This window comes from Lissotriton helveticus, chromosome 3_1 (genome assembly GCF_964261635.1).
Source record: "Lissotriton helveticus chromosome 3_1, aLisHel1.1, whole genome shotgun sequence".
NCBI lineage: Eukaryota > Metazoa > Chordata > Amphibia > Caudata > Salamandridae > Lissotriton > Lissotriton helveticus.
Window position 1 is genome coordinate 125,895,186 of NC_136061.1, and position 27,052 is coordinate 125,922,237.

Here is a 27,052-nt window from a genome sequence, read left to right on the forward strand (position 1 = left end):
GCGTGGTTGCAGTGAGCCTATTCGCTCATTTTGCCGAGCTGTAAACCACCAACCGGGGATCTGTCTCCTCTACGAACATCGAGTAGATCTCTACTGACAATCCATGCGTGCCAGGAGTCTTGTTCCTGGCCATGGATTTAATGACCACCCTGACCGTAGGAAGCTCAATATCCCCTCCCAGGGAGTCTTCCACCGCCTCCAACACACTCGGCAAGACTATTTGCTGCAAAACGGTTTCAATGCCAGCATCCGTGCAGGTTACCCTGCTCTGATATAAGTCTGCACAATCATCATGGAATGCCCAATTAATATACTATTGCTGATAAAGAGGGGGAGAGTGCACCTCCCTAAGCTCTAAAATTACCAAGCCTCTTTTAGCAGGATTGGCCAATCACGTCAAAAGCGCCCCAGTGCGATCTCTCTCCGCATGGGCTCGGATCATATAATTCCTGTAATCAAAGCATCGCAGTCTTTCGACCTGTTCGGCCACTTTTTCTTTGGCCTCTAATAGCATCTCCTGTTTCTCTCGGTGTTCGGGTCTACGCTGCTCAATGTCCCACAATAGTTGTTCCACTGCCAAAGTCTCCTGCAGTAGTGTCCCCGGATACCTACAGCTCAAGAGATGCATCTGCCCCTGATCACAGTCTTGAAGGTGTCGCATACTATGTGGTAGTGACCTAAAAAACAGGGTCCTCATGGGGGTTCCGGTTTCAGTCTCCAAGTGGGGATACAAGGGCGGGTTCTTGCCCACCACAAGCCCAACAACAGGGCATTGTGACTGGAGTTCGTCCTGGCTAGATACTCACTAAATACAATGAACATGTGCATAAGAACCATTCTCAGATGGCAGCATAAATCTTCAGGTAAATTCAACATTCTTTCCTGCCTCCACAGCAGTCCCGATTAAGATACTGGCCTTTGAAGAGGCAATCTTTAAGGTAAGTGAGGGGCACATTTTTCATTGGGATGCGTTGCCCCTCCACCATACAAGGGGAGTGCAAGGACGACGTAACTACTGTGGAAAAGTAAATGTTGCCATGTTCTGTGTCCCTACGCGTCATCCATCATATGTTATTTGTGCATGATTAATATGCATATGCATTCCCTATGTTCGATTAATGACGCAATTACAGTTGTGTCCACCTCTAGTATGTCAGTTTCCAGTTCTCGTGAATACTACGAATATCAGGCCTATGTAAAGCTACGTTGCCACGTTTCTCAGTGTGCACGTTATTCCATTGTAAAGTCCCCGTTTCTAGGCCTCAGAAGGGCCTGGACACCAGATTCAGCTCCTGTCTCCTGTCTCCTGAAGCCTCGCTGAGGAGCGATATAGCCCCCACCTGTATCCTCGACCCTTCACTTACTTCCTGCCTCGCAGTGCCCGGCTCAGCCTGGCTCTGCCTCTGAGTCTGCCAAGAGTATGTTATGATTCCAGTTATCAGTTCAGTCCTCCTTCTCTGCATTCCTAAAGCTACTGAATCGCATCAATAGTTTCCGTCATTGTCTAGCCTTTACGTCTCCATGTAAGAGAAATACTGCATTTAATGGTCATTTAATATTCTTCATCATGCACTACATGTAGAATAATGCATGCTCCAGTCTTAGAGTCCGTTAGCCTCTCCCCTCCTGACTCTTGGTTCATATCAACATGTTCTCTAAACATCAGATACTAGATACTGCTTAGGTACATGTCGCCCTGACTCTCCAGACTTTAGTCTCTGCTCCTAGCACAGAGTTCGAAGCCCCCAGCTTCTCCTAGTAATACGTCATTGCCAGTTTGCGCGCACCATCAGGTTAGAGGTCCCGGCTCCTCAGGTAGCCCCCTCCATGGTTTCCGCCCCATTCATGACATATTCTGTTACGTTTGCATCACATGTCTATGTATACGCCCTGTTACACCTCTTTTCACCCTTATCTTTCGCGACTGCTATTGATCACACCCACTGCTCCGCCTATCGTATGTATTGTAATGCAACTGTTTTAGTATATATGATCGTGTATTGTTATTAAATGTTAGCGCGCTCATCCCAGATCCAGCCCCAGCAGCTGCTGGGCCCTGCTATCCTATTCCTATGCAGGTTGTCCTGTTCCTGTCCTTATGCTGTATTAAACCTGCAAAACTCCTACTACCTCGAATCTTGACTCTTATTTATTGAGCTATCTGTTATTCATTTATTCATCCAAAAACAGAGGTATTATTTATTTATTTACCACATAATGGCGCCCGAATAGGGACTTGCCCTTTCCCCACGCGCCGGTGAAGCCACGCCGGCCCCCTGACCCTCTGCAGCCGTGACGGAACCATACCGTGCACGTGCAGATATTTCTGCTTCAAGTATCCCTCAGGCCCACGGAGGAGACGGAGGAGGCGGTCCAGCATCCAGACGAGGCGGTGGAGGAACGCGGCGAGTCCCGACCAGAGCCCAAGCCGAGAGTCCAAGGTCCGAGGTATCCGGAGGCCCACCCGTAACAGAAGTCCAAAGTTTGTCCGTCCGACGTCGAAGCAGTCCAGTCCAGTCCGAGGCCTTCCGTTCTTGCTGCCCGGTGAGTACCGTTACTGGGGTAGTATCTAGACAGGGTCAATCTGATTGACTCTGGTCCGTGGGTTGGTGGTACACAGACCCACAAACGAAGTGTCCACTTCGGTGGATGCGGGTCCTGACGTGTCTCTGTATGAGACCGGTAAGTTTCGTACTGTTTCAGCAGTGCATCTAGTTTCTGTTCCAGTCAGTTCTGTTCTCGAGAAAATTCATGTATTCTGTGTTCCGTATTCCAGGTAGTATTCTGTTCGAACTGTTATTTTAAATGTTCTTCATGTATTTTAATGTCGTGGTATGAATGGGGAATAAGTATCGTGCTCATTGTGTATTGTATTGTGTCTAGATTACAGTCCAGTCATGCCCTTGTTTTCTAAGTTACGTCAGTTAAAAACTAGAAAGGGTCTGCTGGAAGCAGCAGTTCCAGTTCCGCCTAGGGACAGTCCAGGTCATTTTATGTATCAGAAGCATGGCATAAGTGCCATATTATATCTAGAGTTATGGGTAGAGTATACCAAACAGTTAGAGGAAAAGTATAGATGGCCTGTGTCAGGCACATGGGATGCCGAGTGCATCATGAGAGTAGAAGAAGCATTATGGAAAAAGAAAGCCAGACAGTCACAGAAAGATGCCATTGAGTTATGGCGCAAAGAATCTCATAAAAGAACCGAAAAAGAAATCAGAAAGTCAGAATTAAGTAGAGAATCCTTGGAACGAGCCCAAGAAAGGGAATTAATCGAGATTGGTGAACGAGTTAAAACCGAACAGTCAGACAGACAGAGGCATGCTCTTATTAAGGGTATGTATCCTCTTCTTGCCGAGGGCCTGCCAAAAGCGACCCCAGAGGCATCCAGTAACTTTCCGCCACCATTAGTTCCGACCAAGCTACGTCACAAACAGACCGCAGCTGATATTTTCATTTCGTCCTATTTGGACGCCACAGTCCCAGAATATGCAAATCCTGTTCGCGCTCCGCCAGTCCCTGTAAATCAGGCACTTCCCGTTCCTCCAGACACCGGGGTACCCCTTGCAGTACCTGTTACGGTCCCCCCGGTCCAGCCCGCCATACCAGTTCAGCCCGCATTTCAATTTCCTGCCACACTAGTACGGAGAGGATCAGTCGACGATTCTAGTTTAGGGGCCGCAGGAGGAGGTACTCCTCAAACCCCGCCGCCACATAAGCGTTTAACGTCAGCCGAATTACATGCACAAGCGTCACAACGTACGCCCAGACATCAGTCTGTTGCAGAAATAAGAAAAGCCCTTAATGAATGTGGCTATGATCCAGTCCCAGGCGAGGATAGTATGGTTTTATATTCATTACGCGTAAGAAAGGTGACCGAGTATCTAGTCACCCTACCAGATATGAAAGAAGATCTAGACAGAATATATCGTTTCATCCGTACAGGGAATGATCCAGAAAGTATTAGTGATGTCATGTGCCAAAGAAAAGCTGAAGTCCAGCTCATGCTATTAAAGTTTTTGATTAATTGTCTAATACGAGAACAAGATTATCCGACCAAAGATCAAGCCGAAATGAGAACCCTGACAAAGTGGAGTGATAATATAGCCGAGGGTAAGCACAAGACTATCGGTGCTATAGAGAGTATGTATAAGAAGATTCGTAAAGAAATAATAAGGATACACGAACAACGTAAAGCAGCACAAGTGAGCGAGAAAGAAAGTAACTCTGATACTGAAGAGGTAGAGGACGAGAATCCCGACAGAATAGCGTATGTAGGAAAATCTAGATTTCCAGATCGCCATTTACGCCTAGAACACAAGTCTATTTTTCATCATCCAGCACCAGAACAAGGTTCTCTAGAACAAGTATTTCAAGCTACCGATCACATTCTGAAATCACGAATCGGTTATAGTGAGTTAAGTACTATGCATGAACAAGAACTGGTCCGATCAGCAGTCCGATGGATTACTGATTCTACCACTTTTCCAGACGAAATAGTGGCACAAATGTTTCTGAAAATGCCCCCAGCCGAGCAACGACTGGCGGGTATGTATATGATCCAGTACCTCATTACATTGTATGAGGGTCAACATTCTGATCCAGGTCCGTTACACGATGTCCTGAATGAGTTACTCCAGTATAAATGGAAAGGTTTAGGTACCGATTTAATTAGTGTCATTCTAGAACAGCGTCACAAATATAGAACGTTTTTGAACCCGTATTTTGTTCATGTATCACCCCCAGAAAGTAAACCATTTTACATGGACAGACAGAATCCGTTACGAGAAGTCCACCCAGTTAGAGGAACGGGTGGCGAACTAGAACGAGTGTTTGTTTACACTCCGATTACAAAGATGGAACTCCTAGAGATGAAAAAATTAATCCCCTGTCATGATAAAGATCCAGCAGGGTTCCATCGAGAATTAAAAGACATGCTCCGTATGGGAGAATACACGTATCCAGATATAATTAAAATGTTAAAGGTTCTGTTGCCCGCAGGGGTGTATGAAAAGCTCAAGGAAAAAGAATGGGAGGTGGGAGAGAAAAAGATCGATTGGGCAGTTCTAGAAGCTGAAGATAAGGCACGAGTACCAGGTACCGGTCTTGGAGATAAATGTAAAGAATTACCAGAATTATTAATACAAGTTTTGCCCAGGTTATTGACAACGAGAAAGGAAGACTGGGATGCAATCTCAGCCTGTAAACAGAAACAAGACGAAGATATTAGTGATTATTATTCCAGATTTGAGAAAAGTTTTACCATAAACAGTGGCCTCAAGACAAGTAGTGAGTCATACCCTCATCTTTTTGTTACGAAATTAGTCGAGAATTCAAGTCCACAAATTAAAAATCGAGTTTTGAAAGTCGAAAGTACCTGGCAAGCTAATACCCCGTCCCAGATGTTACAGATGCTCCAATACCACCAGAATAGAATCAGGGAAGAACAAGAACACGAGAGAAAGCGTATGAAAGACACGAAAATGAAAGTACTAGTTGCACAATCCGTTCCTCAAGACAGTCAGAAGAGGGGTCCGAATCAAGCCAGTCATCCTGCAGCTCCCGTTAAAGGGAACTGCAATTATTGTAAACAGCCAGGTCATTTTATAAACGAGTGTGCAGTTCTGAAACACAACATAGCTACTGGTAAGACTAAAGAAAGACCACGTCCGCCTAGACAAGAACAAGTTTCACAGATTCCTCAGCCACAGAATGCACCACAGACAGTTACAGCACCGCAGCCCATCGCTGCAACACAGCATGTTACACAGCAGATGTACCAGTATGCACAGTCCGAGTATCCAGAGTATCAGCCATATTCATGAAACAGCCTGGAGAGGGAGGTAGGCTTGCCTCTCATCGAGATACCTGTAGATCAAGAAGGTCCCTATGTTCACAGTCAAGTATTAGGGAAAGACAGAAAGTTTTTGATTGATACAGGGGCAAGTAGGACCACAATTAGCCACGCCGAAGTTCCAGGGGCTCCGCTCTCAGGCTCAAGAAATGTTTCCCTTGGATTTTCAGGAAAACCTATCGTAAATGAAATATCAAAGCCAGTTACTCTAGAAGTAGGTCCATTGTCCCGCACTACTGATCTGTTACTTACTAAGTCATGTCCAGAAAATCTGTTAGGCATTAAAACACTGAAAGAATTAGGTGCAGTTATATGCTGTTCCCCAGAGGGAATACGATTGTTCCTACGTGACTTCAAGGGTCACTATGTATTACGAGATTTTGATCCCAGATTGTCTAATGTTCCGCAGCATCTATGGGCGCAAGGTCCAACTGATGTCGGCTTTATGCAAATCACACCCCATCGTGTGACTCTCAAGCCAGGTGTAGTGTTACCACGAATCAGACAGTACAGATTGCCACCTGAGGCTGTAGCAGCCTTATCCAAAATTATTGACGAGCTCATGGCTCAAGGAGTAGTTGTAGAAACTGACTCCAATGTATGCAATTCTCCGATCATTCCAGTCATGAAACGTACTGATCCGAATGCACCCCCAGTATATCGATTAGTGATTGACCTACGAGAGCTTAATAAATGTATCATTCCTCAGTACCCAGTTGTCCCAGACATCTCTTCCCTATTGACAGCCATCGATTCCGAAGCCACGTTCTTTACTGTAATTGACCTCAAGAACGCGTTTTTCAGTGTTCCCATTCATCCAGACAGCCAGTTTCTTTTCGGATTTTGTTTAAATGGAAGGAGCTATATGTTCACACGAGCTCCTCAAGGTTTCACAGAAAGTCCTAGTATTTACAGTCAAGCACTTAAGAGACAACTAGACAACATTCACATGCCAACTGACACTGCCCTGCTCCAGTATGTTGATGATCTACTGATCACAGCCCGTTCTGAACGTGACTGCGAGCGAGCGTCACTGACGGTTCTGTATTTCCTAGCCGAGATGGGACACAAGGTGTCCCCTTCGAAGCTTCAATTCTGTGTCCAGCAAGTGGTCTACTTAGGACACTTACTGTCCAAGAGGGGTAGGCAGTTGACACCAGACCGTATCCAGTTAATAGCGAGTCTTCCTCAGCCCAAGACCCAGAAGGAGGTACGAGCTTTTATTGGCCTTACTTCTTATTGCAGACAATGGATTCCTCAGTATGCATTTCTAGCCAAGTCACTGATACAGTTAACGACACAGGAGGCAGCCGTATCGACTGTCCTCCCTTGGACATCTGAACATACACTCAGTTTCAATGAGTTAAAGAAAGCCCTATGTCAAGCTCCAGTTCTAGCTACACCGAACTACAGTAAGTCTTTTACACTTTTCGTCACTGAACGCGAAGGTACAGCATTATCTGTTCTCACACAAGATCAAGCAGGACAATACAAGCCATGTGCTTATTTTTCGAGCACATTAGATCCTGTAGCCCAGGCTCTGCCTGCGTGCCTCAAGTCAGTTGCAGCCACAGCACTAGCTATCAGACAAAGTGATTCCATAGTATTAGGACACTCCCTGACAGTACAGGTTGCACACGCCGTGGAAGTTCTTTTAAATCGAACACAGACTCAGCACTTGACAATTGCACGTTTAACAGGTTATGAATTGACACTGTTTCAGCCACACATAGAAATCAGACGCTGCAATATTTTAAATCCTGCTACACTGTTACCATCAGTTACTTCGAATTCTGCCACACACGACTGTGTGGAAATAGTTAACATCATGACAAAGCCAAGACAAGATCTGACAGATATTCCATTACCAGATCCCGACCTGACACTTTATGTGGATGGTTCATGTATGAGAACAAGTACAGGAGAACTAGTCGCCGCGTATGCAGTGACTACTGACACTGAAGTTATTGAGACACACCGTATTGACACCCTGTCCGCTCAAGCAGCAGAGCTAGTTGCTCTGACACAAGCCTGCATACACGCCAAGAACCGGAAAGTTAATGTTTACACAGATTCACGTTACGCATTTGGCGTTGTACACGACTTTGGAGTGCTCTGGCAAGAGAGAGGTTTCATGACTTCTCATGGAACCAAGATTCAGCATGGTCTCCTTATTCAAGCTCTGTTAGATGCCATACATTTACCGACATCCATTGCTATCATGAAATGCAAAGCACATACGAAGGTTACTGACACCATTTCCCAAGGTAATGATCTAGCAGATCGCACAGCCAAGCTTACAGCTCAGACACCAGACATTCCAGTAAATAAGACACCGACACACACTCCAGATCCGACTACATGTATGACAGTTAAAGACCCTACTCAAGATGTCATAGATATCCAGTTACATGCTACTCCCGATGAAATCAAGAAATGGTCTGAACAAGGAGGGGTACAGACAGATCAGGGATGGGTGACGAAGGGAAAAGCCACATGGTTTCTCCCCGACTCTATGGTTCAAGTCATTATCAATACCGCACATAGTCCAGCACATTTAGGAGAAAAAGCTATGTTAGACAGTATCCAGAACATTTGGTTCAACAAGCATTTACGAGCCGCAGCCAAACAGAAAGTCCGTACCTGTATGATATGTTGCCAGTTTAATCCAGGTAAAAGTGTCCCGGTGGAACAAGGGGGATTCCAACCTCCTGACCACCCTTTTGAAGTCCTCCAGATGGATTATATTCAGATGGAGCGATGTCGAGGTTTCAAGTATGTCCTTGTAGTCGTATGCGCTTTGTCCAGGTGGACAGAAGCATATCCAGTCCCAGATTACACAGCCGCGACCACTGCCAAGCAGTTGGTTCGTGAGTTCTTCCCCCGTTATGGACTCCCTAGGGTCGTATATTCTGATAACGGCCAGCCATTCTCCTCAGAGTTAATGAAACATGTTTCCCTTTTGTTAGGGTACCAGTGGAAGTTCCATTGTGTACGCCATCCTGAAGCAGCCGGTCTCGTAGAGAGACATAACCAGACTTTGAAAATCCGTATCGCAAAAGTTTGTCAAGAGAAAGGTGTAGACTGGCTAGTAGCTCTGCCAGTCGCTTTGTTCTATATGCGCATGGTCGCACATTCCAGATCAGGTCTGTCCCCGTATGAGGTCGTATTCGGCCGCCCCCCTAACATATGGGGTACACCCAGACCCCGAAGTATTACCGATGTTTCAAGTAATATGCTGACAGATTACCTAGCTTCCTTGATGTCTGCCCTCAACTCTTGTCGTTCACAGGTTGCCGCCGCATTTCCAGACAATACCGAGGTGGCACCGCATGAAATCGTTCCAGGATCCATGGTCTTGGTTCGCAATTTTGACCGCTCAAGTCCGCTAGAGCCTCGCTGGAAGGAGCCCCGACAGGTCCTCCTCGCCACCCGTACAGCCGTGAAGTTGGAGGGACGCAAAGGCTGGGTGCACCTTTCGCACGTAAAGAAATTTTATGGACTGAAACCCGTCTCAAAGAACATTTCCCAGGATTTGAAGGATTGCCAAAGTACTATTCTCAAGGACTGTCCCGCAAAGAACAATGATACTGCACCCTCCCCGTTAGAGAAAACTCCGCAACAGGAGTATAAGTTGAAACTCCGGTCTAGTAAAATAAGTCAGCCAGTTTGATTGTCTAAGTCCTCCCCTAGGTGAAACGGTTAGACTGTTTCTGACATGTATAAAATAGACCCCCATAGTGAGAGAGTTAGTCAAAACTCAATCCGATGTATCGTTTTTCTATGTTTCATATTATTTCTCAGCATTATGATTTCCTGCACCAGTTATGCATTTACCCTGTATTTTTCAGTTTCTCATGTAAGTAAGTCTTCCAATGCTACAGTAGAACACACGTTTAGTGATCTGCCTCCTCATGAACTCTCTTACCGCCTCGCTATGCGAAATAATTCTTTCATCCGCATGTTACATTATTCACACCAGACCAGCAATGCCACAAATTGTTGGGTATGTGGTCGACTCCCCCCTTTCCAGACACCGAAGGGAGTTCTGCCACTCTTTCCTTATCCATTTTCACATAATGGTTCGTGTGGAGCATGGTCCACGTTAACGTCATCCTCAACAGATATGTCTTTTCTTAACAGTACATGTTTTCCAGACAAGCAAGGTCTCCCCCACAGAACCGGGTTAGACCTAGAAAATGAAGTGTATAATTTAGGTAATTATTCTTCGAATTTCATGGTCCTGAATGTTCAGTCTGATACTACTCCAGACTTACCTGCTATTTCAGTACTACCAGTCAAAGGCGAATTATGTGTCCGAAATAATGGTTCCGTACATGTAGGACATAGCGATTGTACTACTATTGTCAAGTATAGTGACAGTGGGAAATCTATTTTCAAAGCTTCACGCCATTCTTATTTTATTTGTGGTCAAACTGCATATATCCGTCTGCCCCTCGATTGGGAGGGAACCTGTTACATTGCCTTCCTACTGCCACCAGTTTTCCTAGCCCCACCTGATTATCATAGAAACACACATCTAGTACACATTAGACATAGAAGGGAGTCCCCCATTGTCGATTATACTGAAACTACCCTAGAACAGTATACAGATTTCAACAGAGGTTTCTTTTTCTTTATAGGACCTATCCAGAATAGTAAGCTAATCCGTAGGTTAACCAGAACCCTTGAAGCTGTAGTCAATGAGACTGCCTCTGCTCTAGGTAACTTAACTGAAGAGCAATCTGCTATGAGATTTGTCGTTTTACAGAATCGTCTCGTCCTTGACGTCATACTGGCCGATAGGGGCGGGGCCTGTAGAGTCATCGGATCTAGTTGCTGCATTTTCATTCCAAATAACGCGCCGTCTGTTTATTCAGCTATAACCAGACTCCATAAAATTGCCCATCTGTTACACCAAGATCCAGGCACCTGGACATGGTCCGGTTGGTTCTGGAATATAATTTCCGCCTGGGGATGGAAAGTCTTGTCCTTTCTAGGTATTGCAGTAGCGATCATATTCAGCTGCTGCCTCTGTATACAATGTGGCCCTGCGATTTGCGGCATTTGTGCTACATCATGTATTCCTAGTCCCAAGCCTCGTTCTAGATCCCGTTCCAGGATAATTCGAGACGAGCAAATGATACTGTATGAAATGATAGATGGTATCATGAATATTGATGTTTCCTGATGGGAACGTAGTGACAAGGAGGGAATGTGGAAAAGTAAATTTTGCCATGTTCTGTGTCCCTACGCGTCATCCATCATATGTTATTTGTGCATGATTAATATGCATATGCATTCCCTATGTTCGATTAATGACGCAATTACAGTTGTGTCCACCTCTAGTATGTCAGTTTCCAGTTCTCGTGAATACTACGAATATCAGGCCTATGTAAAGCTACGTTGCCACGTTTCTCAGTGTGCACGTTATTCCATTGTAAAGTCCCCGTTTCTAGGCCTCAGAAGGGCCTGGACACCAGATTCAGCTCCTGTCTCCTGTCTCCTGAAGCCTCGCTGAGGAGCGATATAGCCCCCACCTGTATCCTCGACCCTTCACTTACTTCCTGCCTCGCAGTGCCCGGCTCAGCCTGGCTCTGCCTCTGAGTCTGCCAAGAGTATGTTATGATTCCAGTTATCAGTTCAGTCCTCCTTCTCTGCATTCCTAAAGCTACTGAATCGCATCAATAGTTTCCGTCATTGTCTAGCCTTTACGTCTCCATGTAAGAGAAATACTGCATTTAATGGTCATTTAATATTCTTCATCACGCACTACATGTAGAATAATGCATGCTCCAGTCTTAGAGTCCGTTAGCCTCTCCCCTCCTGACTCTTAGTTCATATCAACATGTTCTCTAAACATCAGATACTAGATACTGCTTAGGTACATGTCGCCCTGACTCTCCAGACTTTAGTCTCTGCTCCTAGCACAGAGTTCGAAGCCCCCAGCTTCTCCTAGTAATACGTCATTGCCAGTTTGCGCGCACCATCAGGTTAGAGGTCCCGGCTCCTCAGGTAGCCCCCTCCATGGTTTCCGCCCCATTCATGACATATTCTGTTACGTTTGCATCACATGTCTATGTATACGCCCTGTTACACCTCTTTTCACCCTTATCTTTCGCGACTGCTATTGATCACACCCACTGCTCCGCCTATCGTATGTATTGTAATGCAACTGTTTTAGTATATATGATCGTGTATTGTTATTAAATGTTAGCGCGCTCATCCCAGATCCAGCCCCAGCAGCTGCTGGGCCCTGCTATCCTATTCCTATGCAGGTTGTCCTGTTCCTGTCCTTATGCTGTATTAAACCTGCAAAACTCCTACTACCTCGAATCTTGACTCTTATTTATTGAGCTATCTGTTATTCATTTATTCATCCAAAAACAGAGGTATTATTTATTTATTTACCACACTACAAAGGGCCTAATTCTCAGTTTGGTGGTCCGTGGACAGCCAAACCCAAGGTGATGCAGTGTTGGCAGAGTGGCTACCCCTGCACCGGTGAGTGAACCCCGTATTATGACCCTGGCAGTCGACTGCCATTAGACTACCACTACCGATCGAGATCAGTGATCCCTCGGATGTGGTGGGGTGCTCCGAGGCTGAAATATGCTGGCAGTGCCACTGTGGCACCACCAACAACATTATGAGTTTCCTCACCACCACAGTTTTCAGGGCGGTACATGCTGGGGGGCACATAGTATGGCCCCCTGTCTCTATGCACCCCCTGTTTCTGCACGACATGGACTAGACAGTCCATGCCATGCAGGACCATGGTTTGGTGTTCCCAATACAGTGCCTTTCTAAGGCTCACCACCTAGAACCGCCAAAGCACTGCTTGCCAGACCAGGAGAAATCTCCTAATCAGGAGAGCGGGTGGCGGGGTCACAGTGAGGTGCTGGTGTTGCGGCCCACTGCCACAATGCCAAAGTAATAATCAGGCCCGTAGTCAGATTAATCAAGCCACACAAGGCTATGTTGCCTGGTTCTGAGTAGCCACATAAATCTAGCTTAACGCAACACAGCACAAATCTCTGACCCAGGGAGCCATTCCACCCATGGATTTTGTCACATTCCAAGATTTACCATTACTCGTAGACTTGGGAACGCATCAAAATGCTACAACTCACCAGGCGTGACGTAGCAAGCAGAAATATCTTTATTTTTGCTAATTCTTTCCTCTTTTTATGTGTCCTGCATAATGCAGCACACTTAGAAAGAGGGAGATGCCTCAGATTCATGTTTTTGTGCAGGAAGGTGCTCGTTCCTGCACAAAACAATACTGCTTACAATGCAAGCACCCTTGCAACATAGTTCAAGGCTGCCTGCGTTGGCGCTAGGCAGCCCATTGTGTGCCAGTGCAAAGAAAGGACAGGAATGCACCATATAATGTAAAATATGGCTCATTCCTGCTCTTTAACTCAGCACAGTTATTTAGGTAGCTTGCTGCATTGCATTGCATTAGTTATTGATAAATCTGCGCCTGAATCTACAGACACTACCAAAATCAATACCTTCCAGAGCATTCTCCATAACAAAAGATTGGAAAGAAGGCTAGTGATACCATTATCATCATCAAGCTGGCCAACAAAGGAGGGGTAATTGTCCTCTTTACTAGGGGGGACTTTGAGTCTGAGTGCAAAAGATTGCTAGCAGACAACAGACATTACATAAAGATTACAGAGGATCCAATGATTTATCTTAAAAACACCATGCAGAAATTAGTAGAAGAGGCAGAGGTTGTAAATTGGATTTCCAAGAAGGAGGCTGAATTTCTGATGAAAGTAAACACAGTCATATCCTATTTTTATACTTTACCCAAGATACATAAAGATCGGATACATCCACAAGGTCGCCCAGTAGTGTAATGCTTTGTATTCCATTCATGAACCATTATCACAATTTGTGGGCTTTTTTCTCTGTCCCTTTGTGCAATGGACTTACACTTATTTGAAGGAGACGAGGGTCCTCCTATGTTTTCAATGTGATACACCCTTTGACTCCCACAATCAACTTACTTGTAGGTCTTATTATTGAGAGTCCGTCAACCAGCTTATCCAGAACACCACTTTGAACACCATAGAGGATATTCTTTACCATGAAGGCTGGCAATATAATATCCAAAGCCATTTTTTTTACTGGAATTCAGAAGATTAGCCCTTACAGAGAATGTATTTGAGTTCAAGGTACACTATATCATCAAATTCACAGGACGTCAATGGGCAGCACCTTTGCCCCTAGTGTGGCAGGACTCTATGTACATGATCTTCAGGACAGGTTTTTCCTCACAGACCAGAAACCATATAGACACCATATATTACTTTGGAAACCTTATATCTGTGATGTCTTGTTCATCTGGGAAGAGGATGAGGATTAGGATTCTGTTTATGTTATTCTATGAGTGGAACTACCCTTCTCTTTCCTGACATAAACATCATTTCTGATCAAAAGGGCCTCCCGACCAACCCTTTAAAACAACCTACAGATGAAAATAGTCTACTGAAATTCAGTACTTTCCACCCTTGACCACTAAATGGGAATCTCCCATATGGTCAGTTCCTAAGGATTCTGAGAAACTGTAGTGATATAAACAAATTTAAACTAGGGTCAGAAGCGTTTGCAAAAACGAAAGAATGGAGATTACCTAGACTTCATAATCTAAAAGAACTAGAAGCAAGGCAGGAACCTGAATACGGGGAGGGGGCTCCTTGAACCATCACTTAAAACCTATGAAACTAATACCTTAACTTGTGTAATCACGTATAACTTAGCCTCGAACTACGTCAAGTGGTATATCAACAAGGATGGGGGCATTATCAATGCAGGGTCAATGAATTTTGAAAAGCCGAAAGTTGCACACAAAAGAGGCCATAATCTAAGAGATTAATTAGTACACACTCGTCCCCAATGCCTCTCTGTAGAAATCAACATTACTACAGCTTTGGGGTTTCAAGCCAGTAGCGGGACATTTCCCTTGTGGTTCATGAAGCGTATGCCAACTGACCACAGCAACAAAATCGATTGATTTAGGGTTGGGAAAACATTGAATACTGGGAAAACATATAAACTGCAAAATATCACATTAAACTATATGATTACCCGCCCTCATAATATCAGTCAAATCGGTATGACTTGCAGAAAAATCTATGTTCACATAGGGGAACACAGAAGTTAAAAAATCACGACAAGAATGAGTAATCATTACCTAGAATCAAATCATAATGTGGATGACCGTAAATGGGTCATCCACGATACCATAGAGAATCCCAACAGACAGACAGAGAGTATCCTCTTCTAAAAAGAGCAACAAATAATTTATTGTTCTCAGATGCATAAGACTGGACTGATCGATAATATCTCATGGTTAGCCATGAGAAAATGAACCACATGACCACGAACCTCCCGTGGGTACACTCAGAGGTGTATTCACACTATGCCCTTTGCTAGGTATGAAACCACAATCGTAATGATGGATTGCTTTGAAAATCGTGTAGTATCACAATACTCTGTACATTTTCATCTTTTCATGGTGTGCCTTATTTCTATTTCATTGCAATTGCTACGGTCTTCGATTTACCACCAGCGCCACCTTTAGAAATGGCCATTGATTTATGCAGATACATCTACTTAAGCCCTGCCCACATGATGAGGGATGTCATGGATGCCCATGAGGAGGCAGAGCAATAAAACACCACGTTACCTTGCCATTTTAAGCTCCATGGAGCCCCTTCTTTCACAAGATGCAAGCATAGAGGTGGAAGTAAGTATATCAGCCGGGCCGGTACCCTTGCCCTGAAGTGAGATGAGCTGGCAGGTAGTTGGACGCTGATTTTTTTCTAGAATGATTTACCCAGTGCAAACTTGTTAATGGCTTCTCTCTTATCTCTACACATGCAGTGTGTGACAACAGGGCCTGTCCACCTCTGAGTTGCCCTATGGGGCCCTAATAAGCCCCGTTAGACGGTAACTGAGTGCAATACATTTCTCACCCATGAAAAAACTCATTTTTTAAGACTCTTGTCTGGAATGAGGAATGTTCACCAATTTTGGTCACCTGTACCGATAATGCTTAGCACGAGAGAGAAACATATCTCTGTTCTTGTAGTGTGTTTCTTTGTTTGTACGACTGCCAACACATGTGTATACATATGTTTTATCCTAGAGCATACTACAATACTCTCTTTGGTGAGGTACACTTTGGGTTCTGGAATTTTTCCCTCAGAGAACCATGACTGTTAACTTTTACTGTGTCCTGTTGTAAGTGCTTTCTTCATCCCACAGGTACTGGTCCACTGTACACAGGAACAATGTGAGTTAGTGACTTCCATGAATACTTAGATTTGTCTCACTTTTTTCACTTACACTTTATAAAGAGTGATCAATGACACACTCGTTTCGGGCAAAGGTGACTGAAACATGTAGACCACAATCACCTAGATGATGTTAGGGATCATTGCAACTTTTAGTCACATCTCCTAAATTTTTCACCTTACCCTGATAACCAGATACACAATAACATCAGATTTGGATATCTGAGGTAATTTTAACACACACTTCACAGATCCCACTGACAATTTAATCTAGATGTGCTCCACTACAGGGAGGTTGACCCCACTCAGCCACATTTGGAGCCTGAGTCTAGATCATGAAGCATGCTAACAGAGGTTTCCGGTGGGTGAAGATCTCTTAAAAAGTCTTAAGGAATTTTGTGTTCAATAAGCTTTTCAGGACAATCCACTCCCCTTTGTTTTGTCTGTTTACTACAGGAGGTTGAGTGGGGATATCCCTGATAATTCCATATCCCATTTATTTTTTACTGGCATGAGTATACTTCTAGTGACAAGAACATGCTATTTACTTTTGAGGGAACTTTTAATACTAAATAGCTTGATTTCCTGCGAGACATAATGTGTGAGAGAAAGCTGCAAATTAGACTTTCACAATTTGAAGCATTGAATGAATGGGAATGAATTGCCATAGCAAAAGCCGGAAAGAAAATCCAGAGCCAATTTAAATGTTGTGAGCCAGTGGTTAGAATCCAAGTGGGGCATTCAGAAAAGAACATTGGAAGGAGTGTGAGTTTTCCCTGCAATATAGTCTATAAACTAGGCCAAGATAAAGATGAATATTCTGAACATGACAAACAAAATAGAAATCAGTAAATTGATTCAGATGAGGATAATTTCTTAAATTAACTGTTGGAATTCTAGACCTCCTTACACAGATGGGGTACAGGCACAAACACAGTCACCACCAGTACCTGATATGGGTGCAGGTGATGAACCAAGTACAAGTACGCAGGGAATAACAATGTTTGCAGTACCAAGTGCAACTATTACTGCAACTGCAAGTGCTTTACCTGGTCCTAGTTAGATTACAAATGCAGTGGATACCGGAATCACTGTTTCTGTTGTGGAAGCTGAAGCTACTACACCACCTGAGAAGCGGGAAATTAACATTGCTAATCGGAAAATTGAATTTAGAGAAACTGTACAGAAAAAAATGGTTTAAGCAGGATACTGCTATATAATTCAGGTGAATTGAGGAGCATCAAGGTGTGCAAATGAGGCACATGATAATCATGCAGATTTAGCTGATGAGTTTGGAGTTGATATAAGCAGGAGAAAGGGCTTGCACATAATTTACAAAATGTAATTAAGGGAAGCAGAAATAGTTGCCAGGGGTCTAATGAGTTTGAAAGCTCATATTAAAAACTTAATTGAGCATAACAAATATTGTAAGGATCTGAGAAAAATGCAGAGACAAGTGGAAGAAGAAGGCTAGTTCTAAAAAGAATTATGTTGACACAGGAAAGAAAGCAAATCTGGTGGCCATGAGTGATCCTGAACCAGAATCGCTAACAGACTCTCCTCTCCTTTACTGGAAATGCATGAAGGGAATTATGTGCATGTTCATTGGTCCAGGGGTGATCTCTCTGCTTCTGTTTTACACACCTGAGAGCGGAACCTGACAAGTGGTAAAAGGAGATTCACAGATTGTTGACAATTTTTAAGGTTCTTTATATTGGACACATTGTTTGAAAATGTTGTTCCTATTATTTTGTGGGCAGATTTCAAAGGAGCTGTCACTTGAATGTAAAAGGAACCAACAATGGTTTCACCTAATAATGCACCAGCTGATTTGGTAAAGGAGAAATATAGAGCAGTGTAAATCATTTGAAAAAGAAGGTGCCGGAGAGAGAAGTGAACTGAGCAAAGATAATGAGAGCAACACAAGAGCAGAACGAGTAAGTGCCTTATTACTGTGAGAGGCTTTTGCAGATCTGTAGTAAGTACAGTAGAGTTTAAGAGCCCAAAATGGAAGGTGTTAGTGGATTTGTATTGACTTTTCTTCTCAGTTTGTGTCCGGAGCTCAGTTCTGATATTCAGCGGAGTGTAACATGCTGGTACACAAAACGTATTTATGAGATAGTGATGTATACCAAGGTATATAGAATCTATTTTGACACAAAGCAGGAAATGGTCAAAGAGAAGTTGATAATTGTGCAGACTAAGCAACAGAAGCCAGATGATGAATTTTGATTCAGATTTTGTGCTGCCTAAAAAATCTGCAAAAAGAAGAGAACAATTGATGGACAGAATGCAGGACAATGTCATACATTCACCCCAGTACAGAGATCTGGGCCTAAATCCCAAATTTTGGTATGAAAGGGACACAAGGAAAGCAAGGAGTGAGAACATGGAATGATGTGGTGTGAATTCAGACTCTGGTCAAGGCAGAGGGTTTGTGAAAATTTCTAGCATAGATGCAAATGTTAATTTGCTAAAGAGTGCTGCTTGTTACATCTATAGGAAAATTGGGCACTGGAAACATGAATGTAGGCAGAGAAGAGATTTAATTCAGAATGCTTTTGTTCCCCAATGGAGCAGAATGCAATCAGATACTGACACAGGTTGCTACCCCAGCCCAACAGACTTCCATGAGAAATGTGCACAGCCATACGAATATGCCCATAGCACCAGGGTTACAGCAGAGCATGAGTAGAAAGATGCTGTATGACCCAGGGTACTAGCAGAATTCATTAATGCTGATTATTGATTTAGCGAGTTTTCACCAAACAAGACAAATACAAAATTGCATGCCTCAGGGGGGAGGAGGATTGCATGCTTTGTGCAGTCCTATAGGTGGATCAGATCAGAGTGACCTATACAAACATGGTGGGGTGAATGGCCACCCTATATGATTTCTTTTTTTTAATTAAACTTTTTATTAAAGTTAAAGCACAACATCATTATTACAGTACATTTGAGGGGTACATTACTGAAGCAGCACAGCAAATTGGTGTCAAACATATCACACATTAAGGCATTATGGTCTGGCTCATTGCCATATCTTCTGTGGGAGAGGTACATATTTCCCCACTAAAGGTGTTCCAACCTCCCCATTTTTTATCCCACTTCTTAGGGCAGCATCTTCTTTTGTAAACCTCTTTCTCTGCAATCATGTATTTGTCCATTTCTGCTACTCAACCTATCGTAAGCGGCGGTGTGCTGGAGCCCCAGGACATTGCCATGGCTCATTTTGCCAATAAGTATCCCAATTGCTGCTCGATTTCCGTTAGGTTGGTAGGCTCCCATATATTTAGTATCCCCATTTTTGGCGACAGTTCAATGTGTTTGCCCAAAGTAAATTTGATCTTTGTGGTGGTTCTAACCCAAAACGGGCGTACATGGGGACAATCCCAGAGGATGTGATAAAAGGAGCCGTCTTATCCGCATCCCCTCAGGCAGAACGCATCACTCCTGTTACCTATTTTTGCCAGGAGGATGCCAGAGAGGTATGTCCCATGGAGTATTTTTAATTGTATGAGGCGGAAGCGGTGGTTCACGGCTGTTTCTCTGGGGGACATCAAGGCGGTCTGCCAGTCTTCATCGTCCAATTCCCCTAAGTCTGCTTGCCATCGATTTCTCAGAACTTTAAAGGTGTCAGGTAAGTTGTTGCAGAGTTTGCGATACGTGCAAGTAATCGGTCCTCTAAAGGGGATGCGTCTGGTAGGGAAGAGAGGTCGGGATATTGGTAAGAATGGCGTGTCAGATTTGTAAGTATCGGAAGATCTCTCCTTGTGCGAGTGTGTATTTGGTTTGCAGTTCCTTAAATGTGAGGATTTTCCCTTTAGCAGCTAGGTCCCCCAAATTGGTGATTCCGATAGAGGCCCATAGGAATCAATGGCAATTACCGAATCGGTAATTAAAATTACCGAATAGTCAAGGGTGTCAGGGTGTCACTTTGACACCCTGTTGCACCCCTGATTCAGGCTTGTGTGCCATGTGACACATATACATGCCCTTAGGGCACAGGTGTACCTGCACAGATTTGCATATACACAGGTATTCGTTATTTACCACCAACTAATAGTTGGTGGTAAATACCAAATCCTTAAGGCCCTGTGGCACTGTTTTCAGTATTTTTTTTATGATTGCCTAAATTGCGAATGCTTTTAGGGAATTGCAAATGCCGATGCATGTAGCCTTTCCTAAATGCGAACTGGAAACGCCAATTACCTAAACTTCAAGTTGATGGTAATATGTGCATGCTTTGAAAAATGCACGAAAATGCATTTTACAAAGTGCCATGTAGCGCACAAATGCCCTTAGAGCATATGTGTGCTTTACATGTGCCTGTAGGCCCAAAGGAATGAATGGAGTCCCATTACCTAATAACAATACTCAATTTCCGAAACGTTAATTAGGTAATGTTAAGGAATCTGAATTTTTTTTGCGATTCCTACATGCAGCGCATTTTGCGATTCCCAAAAAGCGAATCGGTAAAATTCGCTATTTGGGAATCGCAAAATGCGGGATCGATGCATGTGTCCTTTAGAGCTGTATTAATTAATACAGAAAGAAATAGATTTTTTACATTTGTTTTTGGATTCTTGACTTTTGACTGATTTTTTGAGGTTTAGTTACATTTTACTAGAGTTATCAAATGGCATAAAGCTGGCATATGTGGAGTCATAGTGCAACTCCATCTTTTGAGAGGCCTTTAAAGAAGTTGATGGCCCTACAGAGGAGCACAGTCAGTAAGCCTGCCAAACATCAACTGGTAAGATCGAAAGAAGAGATACTGTGCCACAGCATAACAGAGCCAGCACCATGACAAAGCAGATACGGTTCAGACAGTGACAACCAGGTACGAATCAATCAAATCAATCAATCAGAGTACTTGTAAAGCGTGCTACTTACCCGTGAGGGTCCGCAAGCGTTGAGGGGGTGGGGGGTGCTGCTATTGCTCGAAGAGCCAGGTCTTGAGGAGTCTTCTGAAGGCGAGTAGGTCTTGGGTCAGCCGTAAGTGGGTAGGGAGGGTGTTCCTGGTCTTGGCGGCGAGGTAGGAGAAGGATCTGCTGCTGGAGGTTATTTGTTGGATGCGGGGGACAGCGGCGAGGGCGAGGCTGGTGGAGCGGAGCTGGCGGGTGGGGGTGTGGAAGCTGAGTCTGCTGTTCAGGTAGGCTGGCCCGGCGTTGGGGAGTGCTTTGTGTGCGTGGGTGAGGAGCTTGAAGGTGATCCTCTTGTCGACGGGGAGCCAGTGTAGGTCTCCTAGGTGGGGGGTGATGTGGCTGCAGCGGGGGACGTTGACGATCAGTTGGGCGGAGGCCTTTTGGATGCGTTGCAGTCATCGTAGGTGTTTGGCTGGGATTCCTGCATTGAGTGTGTTGCCGTAGTCCAGTCTGCTGCTGACGAGGGCCTGTGTCACCGTTCTTCTTGTTTCAGTCAGGATCCACTTGTAGATCCTGCGGAGCATGCAGACAGTGTTGTAGCAGGAGGAGTAGACGGCGTTGACCTGCTTTGACATGGAGAGGGAGGAGTCGAGGATGAATCCTAGGTTGTGTGCGTGGTCCGTGGGTGTCGGAGCTGTTCCCAGTGAGGTTGGCCACCAGGAGTCATCCCACACAGAGGGGGTGGGGCCGAGGATGAGGACTTCCATTTTATCCGAGTTCAGCTTCAGGCAGATTTTCCTCATCTTCTCGGCGACGGCCTTCATTCCCTCATGGCGGTTGATTTGGCGATGTGTGGGTCCTTGGTGAGGGAGAGGATCAGCTGGGTGTCGTCGGTGTAGGAGATGATGTTCAGGTTGTGTTGGCGGGCTACTTGTGCGAGGGGGGCCATGTAGACGTTGAACAGGGTCGGGCTGAGGGATGAGCCCTGGGTACGCCGCAGAGGTTGTCAGTGGCTTCGGAGCGGAAGGGTGGGAGGTGGGCTCGTTGGGTTCTGCCGGAGAGGAAGGACGTGGTCCAGTCCAGGGCCTTCTTCTGGATTCCGGCTTCTTGGAGGAGTGTTCTTAGTGTGCGGCGGCAGACCGTGTAGAAGGCGGCTGACAGGTCCAGGAGGATGAGGGCTGAGGTTTCGCAGCTGTCTAGTTGGCGCCTGATGTCGTCTGTGGAGGCGATGGGGGCTGTTTCGGTGCTGTGGTTTCGTCTGAATCGGGACTGGGAAGGGTCTAGGATGTTGTTGTCCTAGAGGTGGCGGGTCAGCTGTATGTTGGCGATTTTCTCGATGACCTTCGCCGAGAAGGGGAGCAAGGAGATGGGCCGGAAGTTCTTGCGGTCTTTGGGATCCGCCTTGGGCTTTTTGAGGAGGGCGTTGATTTCGGCGTGCTTCCAGCTTTCCGGGAATGTCACTGTGTTGAAGGAGAGGTTGATGACCTTCCGTAGTTGGGGTGCGATGGTTGCGTCTGCTTTGTTGAAAACGTGGTGTGGGCAGGGGTCTGACGGAGATCCTGAGTGGATGGAGTTCATAACCTTGCGTGTCTCATCGCCGTTGACGTGGGGCCAGGAGGTCAGCTGGTTGGTGCAGGTGGCATTCGGGATCGGGTCTGTCGGGGTCGGAGTGGATGAGGTGTTGAGGCTGTCGTGGATGTCGGCGATCTTGCGATGGAAGAAGGTGGCCAGTGAGTTGCACAGATCTTGCGAGGGCGGGATGTCGTTGGTGTTGGCGCTGGGGTTGGAGAGTTCCTTCACTATGTTGAAGAGCTCTTTGCTGCCGTGTGCGTTGTTGTCTAGGTGGGCTTTGAAGGAAGATCTCTTGGCTGTTCTGATGAGGTGGTGATGTCTGCGGATGGCGTCCTTGTGGGCTGTGTGGTTGTCTGGTGTGCGGTTGTGGAGCCATTTCTTCTCCAGCTTCCGGCATGTGCGTTTGGAGGTTTGGAGTTCTTCGGTGAACCAGGCGGTATTCTTGCTGGAGTGGTTGATGGGGGGTTTCTTGAGCGGGCGAGGATGTTGGCGCAGTTGTCGATCCACTGTCTGAAATTTCAGGCGGCGGCGTCTGTGTCAGTGGGGTCGGCGGGCAGGTTCTGGGCAAGGGTGGAGGTCAGCTGGTCTTCGGTGACTTTGCCCCAGCAGCAGCGAGTCAGCTGTTGGGTGCGGTGGTGCGTGGTTTGTTTCTTGAAGGTGAAGTGGATGCAGCGGTGGTCGGTCCAGTAGAGTTCGGTGGTGTGGTCGAAGGCGACGTGGGTGCCTGTGGAGAAGACGGGGTCGAGTGTGTGGCCGGCTACGTGGGTAGGTTCGGTGATGAGTTGTCGGAGGCCGAGGTTGGCGAGGTTGTCTATCAGGGTGGCAGAGTTGGCGTCGTTGTTGTTCTCGAGGTGGAAGTTCAGGTCCCCGAGGAGGATGTAGTCCGTGGAGGCGAGGGCGTAGGTGCTGGCGAGGTCGGCGATGGAGTCGCTGAAGAGGGCTCGGGGTCCGGGAGGTCTGTAGACCAGTGTTCCTCTGAGGGTGGTGTTGGGGTCGGTGTGGATCCGGAAGTGGAGGTGTTCGGTGGGGTTGATGGAGTCGTCTGCGAGGGTGTGGACCTGGAGGGTGGACTTGTGGATGATGGCTATTCCTCCTCCAATTCCGTTGGTGCGGTCTCTGCGGGAGATCTTGTACCCGTCCGGGATGGCTTTGGCGATGTCCGGTGCCGAGGAGTCGTTCCACCAGGTCTCGGTCAGGAAGGCAACGTCTGGGGCGGAGGTGTCGAGCAGGTCCCAGAGCTTGACGTCGTGTTTGCGTGCGGAGCGGGTCTTGAGGAGTATGCAGCGGAGGTGGTTGGGTCCGGTCCTTGAAGGTTTGGTGGTTCTGTCGCAGGTGAAGTTGCAGGTGTGGCAGCAGAAAGGTCTGTGGGTGAGTTTTGGGGCGGCCTGGAAGCAGCGGTGGTCTCGGCCGGTGTTGAGAGCGTGGAGGGTGTTGGCGTCGTATCGGAGTCTGACGTCGTGGTGAGCGCGAGGTCCAGGTAAAGGCATGTGTTGAGAACCTGCTAGGAGCCCCCACCTGACAGGCAGTCTTTCTAGGTAGGATGTAAGTGAGTGAAATGCACCTAGCACCCTGGGGCTCACCCTGAATAGTTCTCCCACTACTACTGGAGAGCGGAAGGTGGTGGGCAGTTAGATGGATCCTGACACCTGGCTGGCAAGCTGCACCGGGGTTGTGCCACCACCTTTGCCTTGCCTGGGTGGCACTCTATGCATGGATTGCCGGGGAAATTCAGGAATTGTAGCCCCAGCTGACACATCACGCGATCTGCAGTCGGATCGGACCGCGGTGCCCCTGCCCCTCCCTTCCTGAGACCCGAACATTAAGGCAGCGCTGTGCAGGCCTAGAGGCCTGATCTGAGACTTGCCTACCTGTGTGACGAGGGGTGCTGCGGCTAGGGTTGTACTGTGACCCTGGTGCGCGACTGCCCCTTCTCCTCCCGCCAGCTGTATGGCCCAGTGAGGTATGGGGCAATGGGACGGTTTCATGATTGGCTAACGCCGGGGCGTAGGCTGCCGCCGGACGGGGTGTTATTGCGGCCTCTGGGGCCTAGAGAGACTCCTTAATTGGGCCGCCCTGCTACTGCCTTGATCACCCGCTTGGGGTGTGGATGCCTGAAGACTACGGAGTGGCTTGGAGCTGCGGGTGCGTGCCTGGTGTGGGTGGTGTGCCCCGGGGCTCGACGGTCATTTCAGGCCATGAGGCCTACAGCGCCAGATCCTGATATGGCCCTCAGTGACATACAACGAGACCGGTCCTGAGGTGTGTGTCACCAGTCTGAGAGGAGGATTACCGGTAAACTCAACGGAGCCGGACTGAGACCCGGGAGCTCTGATATGTCTGTGATGTCCTAGTGAGTGTATTGGGCCCCTGTTTCTTCTCCTTGCCGCTCCCGAACCCGGTGCCTGTTGCACCTCTCCTGCTGTTGTGCTGCCGTCGACATTGCTCCGCATCCATAGAGCGCGCCACGACATGAAGTTGGTGTGGCTGTTGCCTAGCCTCACTGTGATTTTTCTGCATTAAAAGAGGAGCTTTAATCTGTGATCTTATCTTCTATATCCAAAGACATGTCGAATGGAGAAGCGCTTTACACTCTCTACTCACAATCACCACATCCCAAAAAACTGCCCATAATCTAAGAATCACGGTTGCCAACTCACCAGTTTTTAAGTTTGAAGCTACTATCTCCCTTTACAATAATAGAACCATCCTTATACAATCTTCTACTCACAACCTTCGCTTGTTCACTGACTTTTTCCCCATCATAAAAATCTAGGTGAACAAAACAAAATCCGCCTCCCGAAACCATCCTATCCCCTCTGCCAATTCCATGGTCCCTCACCCCATGTCCTTCCCCAACCAAGATGGCCTTCATGACCCTTCCCTCTCCACCCCCACACCTCTAACAATATCTGCTTACTTGACACTAACCCATCATCTTCATCTGCAGGGTCTGAGCAGCCCTCTTTCATGCATCAAACCTTCCCCCATGCCCACTGCTCTCCCAGAGTAGCTAACCCTGAGATACACTCCTCAGACAATCTCATAATCACCCCTTTCGTACCTTTGACCTATCTCAACTCTAGCAACGGGCCCAAACCCCCATCACAGACTCCTCTTCCTCACAGTCTGGTACTGAACTTCCTACTCCTGATAGTAGTCAGACCCCTCACTCGCCAGTGTCTTCATATAGCCACTTAATGTGCCCTCCTTTATTGTGGATCAAAACTCGCTCCTCCCATAACCCTTCCTTGCCACAGATGGCTCTTACTGGCCAACCTCTTTTCGGGACTATCCCTTTGTATGCCCCCAACTTCCTGCCTCAAGTCTCTGATCCTCACACCTACTCCTCTCTCGGTTCCATGTATGAGGAGATCACCCTGGCCGTTCTACAACTCAAGTCTGACGTTAAAAGCATTCTACTTTTCACCTCGGAACTGGCGAAAAAGGGGCGCCGAAGAAATTCAATCGATTTAAACAATCATAAACACGCCTCTCACACATACCTCGACTCTAGGCCTCCAGAACGTCACCCCCTCCCAAACCTCTCCACAAATCTCAATTCTCCCCACCTCAAATGGAAAACTTTTCCCCTCCCCAATGACCTTTCCAGACCCATTAGACCAATTCCTCCTCTGACTGACATGGATATTCTCTTGCTCCTATGACTCAACATTCGTCAGCAATATTCCCTATCACTATAAAATCAAGGCAATTAAAGCTGACCCACATAGAGAACCCACGACTAATTCCAGAGCCTTAAATAACAATAACCTCACACTAGTCTCCACCTCACTCAAATTCCTGGTCAACACCAATTCAAAGCCCAAATGCATCCTCCTCAATTGCAGATCCGCTGTAAAACATGCAGCAGATATCGCTGCCCTCATTCTCGACCAAGAGCCCGATCTCCTAATGTTGACTGAAAGCTGGCTAAATGTCTCCTCTGCTCCTATCCTTGACTTACGTGTCCCACCTAACTATGACATTATTAGGCTAGACAGATCATGCGGGCAAGGGGGGTTATTGCTTGCATCTATGGCAGCAATCTGGTGGTTACACAACTCCATTCTGCTGCTCTCCCTGCGTATGAATACCTATGCATCGAGGCCACGAGCAAAACCAGACAAATCTGCAAATTCCACTTGTTCTGTCATCCCCCAGAGACAATCTTTCCTTTATTAAACAGATTATGGAAATTATCTCCACCAACACAGATCTTTCTTGGAGATTTTAACCTCCACTGGAATGACTTTAATGACCTTTCTGTAGATAGTCTCAAATCTTTCCTTACCAAATTCGATCTAACTCAGATATGTGACAGCTCTACACATGTCAAAGGAGCTACCCTAGACCTAATCATTGGTAATACGAAATCCATCCAACTTGATTCTATTGTCCCTTGTGTCTGTACTGATCACCATTGCATCACGAGTAAAACTCAGCCG